Raw genomic sequence first — 13,489 nt, forward strand, 5'->3', positions numbered from 1 at the left:
AAGACAATCATATAAATTTTATGAAAGTGGCCAACTGGTGTTTCTTTGACTTTGAAGGCTCTTCTATAGAAGGAAATGTCATGCATTTAAGCTGAGTCACTTCTGTGAAAATGGACATGAAGCTATAAACTTAACAACTGGTAAGACACCCGAGGCTACATCATTTTCTATTCTCCAGCACTTCACGCAGTTCCTTTGAATAGGCAGGGTCAATATTCTACTGTGAGTAATATTCTACTGTGTAGATGTACCACATTTCTGTACCCATTCCTCTGTTGAAGGGCATCTGGGTTCTTTCCAGCTTCTTGCTGTTTTAAATAAGGCTGCTATGAACATATTAGACTATATTTCACTGTTGTATGTTGGACCATCTTTTGGTTATATGCCCAAGAGAGGAATAACTGGGTCGTCAGGTCATGGAATGTCGAATTTTCTGAGGAACCTTCAGATGATTTTCAAAAGGGTTGTACCAGTCTGCAATCCCGCCACAATGGAGGAGAGCTCCTCTTTCTCCAGCATCTGCTGTCACCTGAGATTTATATCTTAGCCATTCTGACTGGTGTGAGGTGGAATCTCAGATTTGTTTTGAATTGAAATTCCCTGATGACTAAGGATGTTGAACATGTATTCAGGTGTTTTTCGGCCATTTGGTAACCTTCAGCTGAGAATGTTTTGTAACTCACTATACCCCATTTTTAATAGGGCATTTTTGCTTTCTAGAGTTTAACTTCTTAAGTTCTTTGTATATTTTGGATATTATCCACTATCAGATATAGGATTTGTAAAAATATTTTCCCAATGTGTTGGTTGCAGTTTTGTCTTAATGACGGTGTCTTTTGGCTTACAGAGCTTTGCTGTTTTATGAGGTCCCATTTGTCAATTATTGATCTTAGAGCATAAGTCACTAGTGCTTTGTTCAGGAAATTTTCTCCAGTGTCCATGTGTTCAAGAATCTTCCCCACCTTTTCTTCAATCTTCCCCACCTTTTCTTCAATTAGTTTGAGTGTATCTGGTTTTATGTGCAGGTCCTTGATTCACTTGTACTTAAGCTTTGTAAAAGGTCAAAAAATGCAATAATTTGCATTCTTCTACATGCCGACTTCCAGTTGAACCAGCACTATTTTTGGAAAATGCTATGTTTCTTTCCTTGGAAGATTTTATCTCCTTTGCTAAATATCAAGTGATAAGTGTGTGGGTTCATTTCTTAGTCTTCAATTCTATTCCACTGGTCTATCCATCTGTCACTTTACCAATACCATGCATGTATTTTATCACTATTGCTCTATAATACGGCTTGAGTTCTGGGATGATGATTCCCCCAGAAGTTCTTTTATTGTTGAGGATAGATTTAAGTATCATGGCTTTTTCTTATTCCGAATGAATTTGCTAATTGCTCTTTCTATCTCTATTAAAGAAGTGAGTAGGAATTTTGATGGAGATTGCATTGAATGTGTACATTGCTTTTGGCAAAATAGTCATCTTTACTATATTAATCCTCTCAGTCAATGAGCATGGAATCTCTTTCTATCTTCTGAGATCTTCCTAAATTCCTTTCTTCAGACACTTGAACTTCTTGTCATACAGATCATTCACTTGCTTGTTTAAACTTACACCAAGGTATTTTATATTATTTGGGACTATTGTGAAGTGTGTGATTTCCTAATTTTCTTTCTCAGCCTGTTTATCCATTGAGGAGTGGAAGGCTACTGTTATGTTTGAGTTAATTTTATACCCTGACACTTTGCTGAAGATATTTATCTGGTTAAGAAGTTCTCTGGTTGAACTTTTGGGGTCACTTAAGTATATACTATCATATCATTTGCAAATAGTGATATTTTGATATATTCTCTTCCAACTTGTATGTAGTTGAGCCCCTTATTCTGTCTGGTTTCTCTGACTTGGCATGGAGTGATGTTTTGAATGAGTAGGGAGAGAGTTGGGCAGCCTTGTCTAGTTCCTGATTTAAGTGGGATAGCTTCAAGTTTCTTTCCATTTACTTTGATGTTAGCTACAGGTTTGCTGTATGTTTCTTACACTATGTTTTGATATTTTCCTTCATTTCATGATTTTTCCAGGACTTTTATCCACAAGGGCTGTTGAATTTTGTCAAATGCTTTCACACCATCTAATGAAATGTTCATGTGTTCCTTAACTTTGAGTTTGTTTAGATGATGGATTACATTTATGAATTTTCCTATATTAAACCATCCTTCCATCCCTGGGTTTAAGTCTACTTGATCATGTTGGATAATTTTTTTGACGTGTTCTTAGATTTGTTTGCAAGAATTTTATTGAGTATTTTTTCATCATATTCATAAGGGAAATTGGTCTGAAGTCCTCTTTCTGTGCAGAGACTTTGTGTGGGTTAGGTATAAGAGTAATTGTAGATTCTTGTAAGGAATGTGGTAGTCTTCTGTCTGTTTCAATTTTGTGGAAGAGTTTGGATAATATTAGTATGAGGTATTCTAAAAAGGTGTGATAGAATTCTGCACTGAACGCATCTCGACATGGGCTCTGATTAGTTGGGAGACTTTTAATATCTGATTCTATTTCTTTAGGAGTTATGGGGTTGTTTAGATAGTTAATTTGTTCCTGATATAACTTTGCTACCTGGTATCTGTCTACGAAATTGTCCATTTCCTCCAGATTTTGCAGTTTTGTTGAATATAGGCTTTTATAGTAGAATCTGATGATTTTTTTTTAATTTTTTCAGACTGCATTGTTATTTCTCCCTTTTCATTTCTGATTTTGTTAATTTCGATACAGTCTCTTTGACCTCTAGTTAGTTTGGCTAAGGGTTTATCTATCTTATTGTTTTTGTCACAGAAATAACTCCTGTTTTTGTTGATTCTTTGTATCGTCCTTTTCATTTCTTCTTCATTGATTTCAGCTCTGAGTTTGATTATTTCCTGATTTCTACCCACTTTTTGTTACTTAGTTCTTTTTCTTCTAGAGCTTTTACTTATGCTATCAAGCTCATGACATATGCTGTCTCCTACTTCTTTTGGCAAGCACTCAGATCTATAAGTTTTACTCTTAGCTCAGCTTTCATTGTGTCACATATGTTTGGGAATGTTGTGTCTTCATTTTCATTCAGTTCTAAGAAGTCTTTAATTTCATTCTTTATTTCTTCCTTGACCAAGTTGTCATGGAGTAAAGCATTTTTCAACTTCCATGTATATGTGAGCTTTCTGTCATTATTGTTATTGTTGAAGACCAGTCTTAGTGTGTGGTGATCTTATAGAATGCATGGGATAATTTCTATCTTCCTGTATCAGTTAAGGTCTGTTGAGGGACCAATTATGTGGTCAATTTTGAAGACGGTTCCCTGAAGTTATGAGAAGAATGTATATCCTTATATTTTAGGATGGAATGTTCTATAAATATCTGTTAAATCCATTTGGTTCATAACTTCTATTATGTTCTCTACATCTCTGTTTAATTTCTGTTTCCAAGATCTCTCCAGTGATGAGGGTGGGGTGTTGAAATATCCTACTATTATCATGTCAGGTGCAATGTGTGCTTTTAGCTTTAGTAAGGTTTCTTTTATGAAACCTCAGGATTTCTCGTGAATCATTTTTATTGCACAAATCCAACTGTAAATACAACATTCTAGTTCTTGTGTTGATACTCTGGAAATTTACCTGGGAGAGGCAAGGCCTCACTCTCTAACTAGAGAGCTACCTATACAAATACAGAAACTACTAATGAAAAGGAAGTTGCTTTGAACATATTTCAAATTAAAAATATAGTCATTCTCTGTGTTGGCTGTGGGAAGGTTGTTTATTTGTTTTTTTTCTTTGTTTGCTTTTTTTAATTTAATAGAGAGAAATATTTACACTACATCAAAATTAGTGTGAAATGCATAACAATAGAATCCTATGTATTCCAGCATGTTTTTTCTACAAGAATAGAGTCCACTGAATGGTCAAGTATGTTCAACCGTTCTCCAGCTTCATAATCAGTGCTTTGAGTCTAACTATGTTCTCTACATTTAAATTTTCATAACTTTTACATGAATTGGTCAGATCTAGTCTAATAGATCTAATAAGCTATTATACCCTTGTCCCCTGCCCCCACAAGAAAATCATGTATTGTTTTTCTTTTTTTGTTGTTCTTGTTGTTTTGGGGAGCTGTGTTTTTTCTTTAACCCAAATAGAAAATTAATCTAGTGATCAATTAGTGAATAGAAACGAAATTATGTATTGTGGTGAGAAATTCCCCAAAATAGAGTGTACACAAAGGTAAATCTAAAATGTTTGTGGGTAGACATGCACACATGCTCATGACCCATGTAGCTTACAAGCATTCGACACCCGATCAACTTAAGTGGTTTGGGAAATTAACTTATTCACACAGAAGCAAACTCATGGTGAATACATTTTTTTCTTAGCCTTGTTTATAAGTGACCAAATGGTAAAGCAGGATGTAAAACACATTATTATCCTTCATTGTTGCTTACAATAACATTTTAAGTCTCTGCATGAATATATAGGCATACAAGTGTGTGTGTGTGTGTGTGTGTGTGTGTGTTTGTGTGTCTTATATGGTATTTATAAACATAGATAACATGTTTATTTATTTAAAATTTGGAAATACTGAGACTCACATTTGAATTGTGGATCAACCATGTGCTGATCTACTCATATACCTCTGACATTTCATTATATCAAGTGAATAGAGAGAGAGCCTAAGAGGCTGGTGATATCTCCTACTCTACTCTTGTGAGGAAAAAGTGGTATATCTCTTGGCAAGAAAACCCAAACTTCAGCAAAGACATATACACTCGACAAAACAGGAAAGGACATCTCATGTGAAGGGAAAAGTTATCAGACTGGGATAAAAATGAGTTTGCCACATTCCAATATTTGAGGGACATGAGACTGAACTTCAGAAGATATAATGGGAAGGGACAGGCAGAATACCCAAGGAACCAAAGTAAGCTAAAAACTGGAGTTTCTCATAACATGAGAGCTCAGATATTGGTAAGGATGGTAAACATGATAAGCACTTTGCAGTCCATACTCAGTCTCCATATAAGGCAACAATGTGAACAAGATGAAAAGTAGTCACCACCACAGTGCTAACAGCTACTTTAGCAGTTACATTGTGAAAAACAGAGTGTAACTATAGACAGAAGAGAATGATGATATTTGAAAACAGACAAGTTTGTGCTGGAACTGAAAAATTTTCCATGTAAGTAAACAAGCAATCACACCACAGGTGCCATATGCAAAAATGAGCAAAAAGGGATGAACTGTATAAATACTATGTGTACAGAAATACAGGTAGTTTGTTGAAATTCTATGATGTTGAGATGAAAGAATAGGAAGGAATTTCTATCTTCAGGCACCATGTCTTGCTGTTAGAATACTCACATTCAAGAGACTGAGAGAGAGAAATTAGGAATTTCAGGTTAGCCCGGACAACATATCAAGACAATAGATCTTTTATTCTTTTTTTCTTTATTTAAATCAATAGTTTGGTTTATAGAATATCATGAACAATATGAAGAAAACATAAATTTAATGCCTACGCAGTGATACTCCTGCTAAGAAAACATGTACTATAAAGAGACAGGAACTATTAAGTTACAAATACCAGCTGTCATATTGAAGGTTGTGGCATGAAAGAGTATGGTGTTGTTTGGTTGAAATATCTTCACTGTCATGGCTCACTTTACACATCTTAAAAACCTTCTCTGATAACCTCCTTACTGTGCAGACATCGAGATGTGCCTTGCCTTTTATTCTATGTATTAAAACCAGTAACCATTTATTTATCAAATGATTATTTGATTTTACATTATCTTCAAAATAATGGGTCTTGAGGAAAATATACCTTTATTGTTAGGGTTTGAATATTCATAATAGCAATCAGAGAATAATCGGGCCCAACACACACACAGGGTGGTTAGAGAGACTATACCTGTGGCAATACGAAAGCATAGAAATAAGTAGGTTGATAGGTTTTTCTGAATAACATTTATAACTAGTTACTGATAAGAATGGGTAAAAATTGAGATATAGTCAAGGTTTTCTTTTCCTTAATTTGAATGGTTGCTTATACAGCATGTGAAACTGAACTCAGACCCATGGTAAACCTTCTGCCTGAACTTAATTAGTGCAAAGACTACAGGTTTGCACCAGGTTTGTAAATATTTGGACACTTGGCTCAATGCTTAACACACTTTGGAAAATCCCCTGGGGTTGAGAGAGAAAGTACTAGATATGAAAATCTGTGAGACTAAATCACTTCTAAGCTTTGATTTTTGTGACTACAGAGAAAGACTTTGATTCTGATGTAAGTGAGTGTCTAAAAGTATTAAAAAATCAATATCTCTCATCTGCAAGAATCCTTCTAATGTCTTACTGCTCTGTCTTCCAGGACATGAGTGTTAATTTTGTCAATTGCTCTTTGTGGCAGGAAAAGGGCTTGTCTTTCAAATGCTTTTCAATTGCCAAGAACTTTGAAGTTACTGGAGAATGCTTCCTCCTATTCACCCTCATCTTGCTTTCATTGCCTTTGCTATCTGCACCAGTTCATCTCTACACAAACCCTGTACTCCTTTATGACAAACTTATGTATCCTGGAAATTGGTTACACTGGCTCTGTCATACCCAATATATGGAGAGACTTGAAAGTGACATCTGAGAAATCTCTCAGGAGGGTTGTGACACACAGATGTTTTTCTTCACACTTTTTGGTATAACTGAGTGCTGCCTATTGTCAGCCATGGCTTTTGGCCACTATATGGCCCCGCTTCACTATGCAACCCAAATGAGTAGTGAGGTATGTGCCCATTTGGCAATTGTTTCATAGGGAATAGGTTGCCTTGTAGGGTTGGGAAAAAACGACTTGAGGCCCAAATCTAACCACCCATAAGGAGTTGAAAAATTCTTGGTCATCTTCCATACCACAGTGATATACATGCTGAACCCCATCATCTGTAGCTTAATGTACACTGAAAAGAACTCTGGGTCTGAAGAACGTTCTGATAATAAATAGGTAATTAAGGATCCCAAAGTGCTCTTTCAAAAATGTGCAAAATCTGTGAAAGAAAGATAACAAAACCACCGTGCTCTTTCTTGCTGTCTTCAAACAAACTTTAAGAAACATACCTTTTTTTAAAATGTTCTCTACTCACCACCATGCTTAATTGCGAACAATTGTAAAGTATGCTTTCTACTAAATTACTTTAGTAGATTAGCCCAGTACTTAAGCGGTTTCCTCTGGACAGGGTTTAAACCACATGATAATGTCTCAGGGTCTTGAAAATTCTCTGCATCCATTCTTAGCTATTTGGAAATCTTTCAGAAATTGTTTGTACATGATCTCAGCCCGTTATGCTACAATTCCATATTCCTCAGTACATGTAAATTCATTGCATTGTACTGGAACTGCTAAGTAATTCTCAGGAGAGTGAATTGTTAACCTCTGCTTTGTGTACCATTTGAAAAGTCCATACTTCAGTTCTGGTCACCTAGGGTCTATTATTTTGGAACAGGAGTAGTCTTTCCTCCACTTTTTGATTTCTAAAAGGGCTCTGGAAAAGAATTTCAGCAGGTGATTCTCGACATCAATATCATAGTTTCAGATAAACACACACACACGGAGCTGGGGATTTAGAGACAGTGGTAGAGCGCTTGCCTAGGAAACGCAAGGCCCTGGGTTCGGTCCCCAGCTCCGAAAAAAAGAACCACAAAAAAAAAATAAAAAAAAACAACAACAAAAAACACACACACACATACACACACACACACACACAATATACATGCACACATTATACAGGAATTGAAGTGGGTTTACAAGTGACAGAGTACAAATATAAAAGTCAGCTAGTGTCAGATAATTAGATTCAGGTTGCTATTCAACAAGAAATTAAAATAATGTAAATATAGAATCTTGAGTCTTTATGTGTATAATGAAACAAAAATAAAATTCCATTTAAGTGTGCTGAAAATATGGAAGACATTAAAAAGATTACCATGACACTAATACTACAGTATTGTTTTAGGCATGAGTCACCCAAACAGAAAGACAGAAATTATATTCTCCTCGGACTCATTGTTCTGAGACTACTTACATCCAGTAAGGACCATTCAGGTCAAAATGTTGGTAAAAAAATGACCGAGATGCTGAAAACAAATCCTAAAGTTTTGAAGAGACACACAGTCTTTCCGTAGGCTTTAAGTCATTCTCCTATAGCTTCTATTACTTTAAAAGAAATACAAAAGAAAATACATTAAAATATTTTAACTACAAAAGGAAAATAATTTAAAATAATTTCATTGCTCCGTAATTGGTTGTTGTTAAGATGACAGGCATCCTCCTAATGCTTAACTGTGATAAGTTAAGCAAGAAATACTTTGTAGTATCTGTGTCAAGTCTATATAATCTCAACCTAAAAGAGAAAAACCACTGGGCATATCCAAATTCAGAGACATTCTAGCAGAGTAAGTATTTATCTTCAATGGTGTGGTCACAGAAGATAAAAATATTAATGACGTAAGATATGTGATGACTAAATGTTAACTGGATTTCTGGATTGGATATGGCCATTGAAAGTGTACAATTTTAGAAATATTGTTGTTATGATTTGGTCAACCTACTGTGTTACTTGTAACACTTTTTTTCAATATTCTGATTTTGGAGAATTACTCATTAGATTGATTAAAGTATATAAAATTCAGGAATTAGGATACAATATAAAACCGTACTGTTTCCTATCAATTCAATCTGTTTTTCCTGTATAGTGTGAATTCTGCTTTATTTTTGTATTTATTTATTTTATTAATTTATTTATGTCTCAAATGCTGTCCTCCTTCCTATTTTCCCGCAAGAGTCCCTTACCCCAAACAGCATCCCTTTCTGATTACTTCTTTCAAAAATACAAAGCAATAGTAGTTAAAAGGCATCTTTAGTCCATGAATAGCTGTTCATTTGAAAATCTACAACATTGATATTGCAGACATCAGGAAATAGCTTCAAAAATTATCTTCAAAAATTAAATATTCTCCAGTTATCAGTTTTCAGCTATCAGCTTGACAAAAGTGGAAGAATCCATGAACAAAAGTATCCTTGTAATATACGTAGAGAAAATTGATCATACAAGAAGGAAAACATATAGCAAACTTCCTGGACTCAACACAAGAGAGCCTCAGTTCTTGTAATGTATTCTGCAAGAGTTTATAGAGATTATGGGTAATACCTTGAAATGAACTGCTACAAAAACCAACAACAAACTAACCACAAACTGCAATATTTATAAAAGCCAAACAAATATGTGGAAAATATTATTTTCATCTCCAAATGGTACACGGAGTGAAACTTTCTTGTAGATCTTAATACTTGAAAGAAAATGCAAATAGGAAGTCCATTTCCTAAGATATTACAATGTACAGGAAATGGTAGCTGTAGGAAATATTTTCAGGGGATTTTAAACTTCTGCACCTAAGAATAAAACTGCCTCCATGAAGGTGAAGATGTATTTCTTTGGCAAGAACGTCACTTTGTCTCTTGACAGTTGTGCCGTCTGTCCATCACTAGAGCAATGGTGATGATTTATGATTGTGAAAAGATAAACCAATGCCAGCTTTCACTTCTTCAAAGAATTTCAAGAAGAATCTGAAAGAGAATATATAATGTTCCAGAGATGAAATATGGATATTTAAATTAGCCAGCATAAATATGTTGTTAAAATTTTCTGCCTTCTATTAATAATTTTGATTATTCCTGCTATGAATAAAAAGGCGGTTATATAATGTCTACCAATCCCCAAAGCCTTAAACATTGTGGAAAACTGTCTTATTTCTCCCTAACTTGGTCTTTGGTCACCATAATTTTCATTGCCCATCTAAATTCTCTGTTTCTTAATTAGATCTGAGGACTATGTGAGGGTGTCACTCTCATGTAGAAGACCAAGGAACTTTCTGTACTTGCATGTATTTGCTCATTGGAACATGCAAATAAATCTTTCAGTTCCAAGAACAAAAACATGGCCATCCAATGGGACCCACATGAAATAAAAACTTTCTTCCTGCCGTCAACGAACTTTAGCACACTGGTAACAAAACAGATAACAATATAATGGAATAATCATGTAATAATAATAATAATAATAATAATAATAATAATAATAATTTAATAATCCCCATCAAGTGATCATGGAATTAGGAAAGTAAATGTTGAGATTTGTTTTTCCAGTGATAGTGTATCCAAAAAAGCAATTTTCAATAGGACAGACTCCTCACACATGAAAATCATTCAACCTGTCAAGACTTCACAGAGAGAGTTGAGAACCAGGTTGGCCTTTTAGGACAAGAGAACGATTCGCCAACCTTCTAAAATAAAAGGAATCCAGACAGTCTGTGTGAGGATGGTTAGCTTATGCATGACTAACACACACAAAAACACACACATACACACACACACACACACATATGCACACACACACACAGATTCACAGAGACACACACAAAGAGACATAGACAGACGAACAGACATACATACAGACACAGACACAGACAAACACACAGACAGATACACACATACACATACACAAACACAAAGACACACACACGTATACACACAGAGAGAGACACATAAACACATACAGACACACACACACACATACACACATATACACAAACACCGACACACAGACGATAATCAATATACAGATACACACACATACACAGACACACACACACACACACACACACATACACTCATCTCTTATCTCCTATCTAGAGTGTCCAGGTGTACAACAGGTGTGAAAGGATGAAGTGGACCCAGGAAACAGTCAGTCAGCTGAATATTGGTCTTCCTGCAAGTGAATTTTGGTTTCTTCCAAGGATTTCAGTGTCACAGCTCTGTTAGAAAGTATTCTGGGACATGCTATGGTTGTGTGCATATATTTTACTCAGGGTGAAAAAGGGCTAAATGAACCTTGTAGAGCAGGAAGGGGTTTTCGTGTGCATTTACATCACTTGCAGACTTAAGGTACCAGGAAGTCCTCATTTGCTATATCTTTATAATCTCTGTCCCAGCATCGGTCTGTTGTTCAGGCATCCCCATTTTCCCTCATCAGAAATCAACTCCACTGAATGTGCTACTTGCTGACATCCTACTTCCTCAATTTCAAAGGATTGCAGGTTCGTACTCTGCATTCTCTGTCAGATTAAATCCTCAGGAACGTGGCCCTCTAGATGACATGAATTAACCAGTGCTTCCATCGAGTTTCTGCATTAACCCGTATGTCCCCTAACTCTGGCCGGTTCTCTCTGCACCACGCTATCCCTCTGTCTTCCCCGCTAACCCTCCACTCCTGTCCTCAGTCGCCCTCACTCACTCACAGAATCTGTTCCAGTTTTCCTTTCAGATAGGTCGATGCTTTTCCCTTCACGGGCCTTCTTCTTTCCTTTGTCCTCTCTGCATTTGTTGATTGTAGATGGAATATGATTTATCTCACAGCCGATACCATGCATAGGTAAACGCCTGCCATGTTTGTGTCTCTAGGTCTCAGTTCCCTCTTGGGCTGATTTTTTTTCTAGTTTCCTCTATTTTCTCTCAAGCTTTATAATATCATGCCTCGACCACTATGATGTCATTCACCCATCCTATGATGTCATGCCCCACTCCCATGATGTCATGCCCCACTCCCATGATGTCATGCCCCACCCCCCATGATGTCATGCGGCCGTCCCCATGTTTCATGCCTTCGCCCCTTGCCAGAATGGTTGTATCTATTCACCAGGTAACATTCTGAATGCTGCCCTGTCCCCATACTCCTCCAGGCTCCCAATATTTACAGTCCCTCATCCTATCCTCTCCCCTTCTCCTCTTATAGAGTAAAGGACCCCTCTGGGTGCACCCTCTCCCCTGGCACATCAAGTCTCTTCAGGACTAGATTCATTGTCTCCCAGCAGATCCTGAAAATGCAGCCCGGGTAGGAGAACAGGATCCACAGACAGGCAACGGGTTTAGTGATCCCATGAGAGGACCATTGTGCTCCTCTGCTTCTCTCAGTCCTTCCTTCAGTTCTTCAGTGGGACTCACTGAGCTCTGTCTGATACCAAGCCCTGTGCCTGTGCATCTGTATCAGTTGGCTGCTAGGTGGAGCCTTGCAGAGGACAATAATGCTACTCTCCCATGTTCAAACATTAGAAAGGACCATTAATAATGTCAGTGTTTGTCGTTTGCCCATAGGATAAGTCTCACATACGCCCACTTTTACTTTGGCCATTCCCTCATTCCTGTTTCATCTCTGTCCCTGTGTTTATTAAAGACGGGGCAATTTCTGGGTAGAAATTTTGGGGGTGGGTTTGGGTCCTCATACTTCCACTTTGGGTCCCCTGAGGCTACAGAAATTGACCATTTCAGTATCTGTATCCCCACTGTAACGAGTCTCAGCTAAAGTCACCCTCATGGACGCCAGGGTAGCCTCACCCATCCCAGATTGCTGTCAAATCATAGAGATAGCGCCCACCCTGGAAAGTCACTGATTTCAGTTTATTCTCTTGACCCTCTGTCCCTCTTGCTCGTCTCTCCCAAGAAATGATTCTCAAACCCCATTTCCCTTCCCATCCCCTTAGGCACCCAATCCTTTCCTTCCATCTGCCTCTTCTCATTAGTTTATTCCTCCTTCTGAGTGAAATTCAAACATTTTTCTTGGCCCTTTCTTCTTGTTTATCCTCTTTGGTTCCATAGATTTTAGAGTGTGAATTTTATAGTTTATGGCTAATACCCTCATATAAGTGAATATGTACATGTTATTTTGGGTCTCAGTAACCTCATTCAGGACAATACTTTCTCATTCTATCTACTTGACCACAGCTTCTCAATGTCCTTGTTTTTCATATGTGTGTAGTATTCCATTGCGTCAATGAACCACATTATCTGTAGCCATTGTTTGGTTGAAGGGCATCTGACTTATTTCTATTTTCCGTTCATTATGAAGAAATCCACTAGGAACATAATGAAGTACATGTCCTTGCGGTATGACAGAGATCTTTTCAGATATAAGACCAGGTGTAGTATAACTGGGTCTTTAGGAAGAATATTCCACATTTTCTCAGAATCCAAAAATAGATATACAAAGCATTGTCTGGATTTGCTCTTCCCCCAACAAATGCAATTTGTATCCTGATATTTACCTGCTTCCTTAAAGGAGGTTCCCCCTGACTAGCCCTCTATCATGGACGCAGGTGATCCCATATGAACCTTCTTCCCTTTTTAACTGGTCAGTAAATGCTAGAGCCTATTACTGATAGCCAGAGGGGAAAGTTGGTACTGGAGGTTTGATGGTGGGGTTAGTTAGAGAGGCAGAAGAGGGTAAGAGAGGAAGGGGGAGGGCTGAAGAAAAAGAGGAGAAAGTAATGATGGAAACAATCCACATGGCCTGGAGAATGCACATGTTGCAAGGGGTTTTAGGGTTGGGGAATAAGTTATGATAACATTAGATCTACCCAATAAACATTTATAGATT

The sequence above is a fragment of the Rattus norvegicus genome, chromosome Y (assembly GCF_021556685.1).
Source record: "Rattus norvegicus strain SHRSP/BbbUtx chromosome Y, alternate assembly SHRSP_T2T, whole genome shotgun sequence".
Lineage (NCBI taxonomy): Eukaryota > Metazoa > Chordata > Mammalia > Rodentia > Muridae > Rattus > Rattus norvegicus.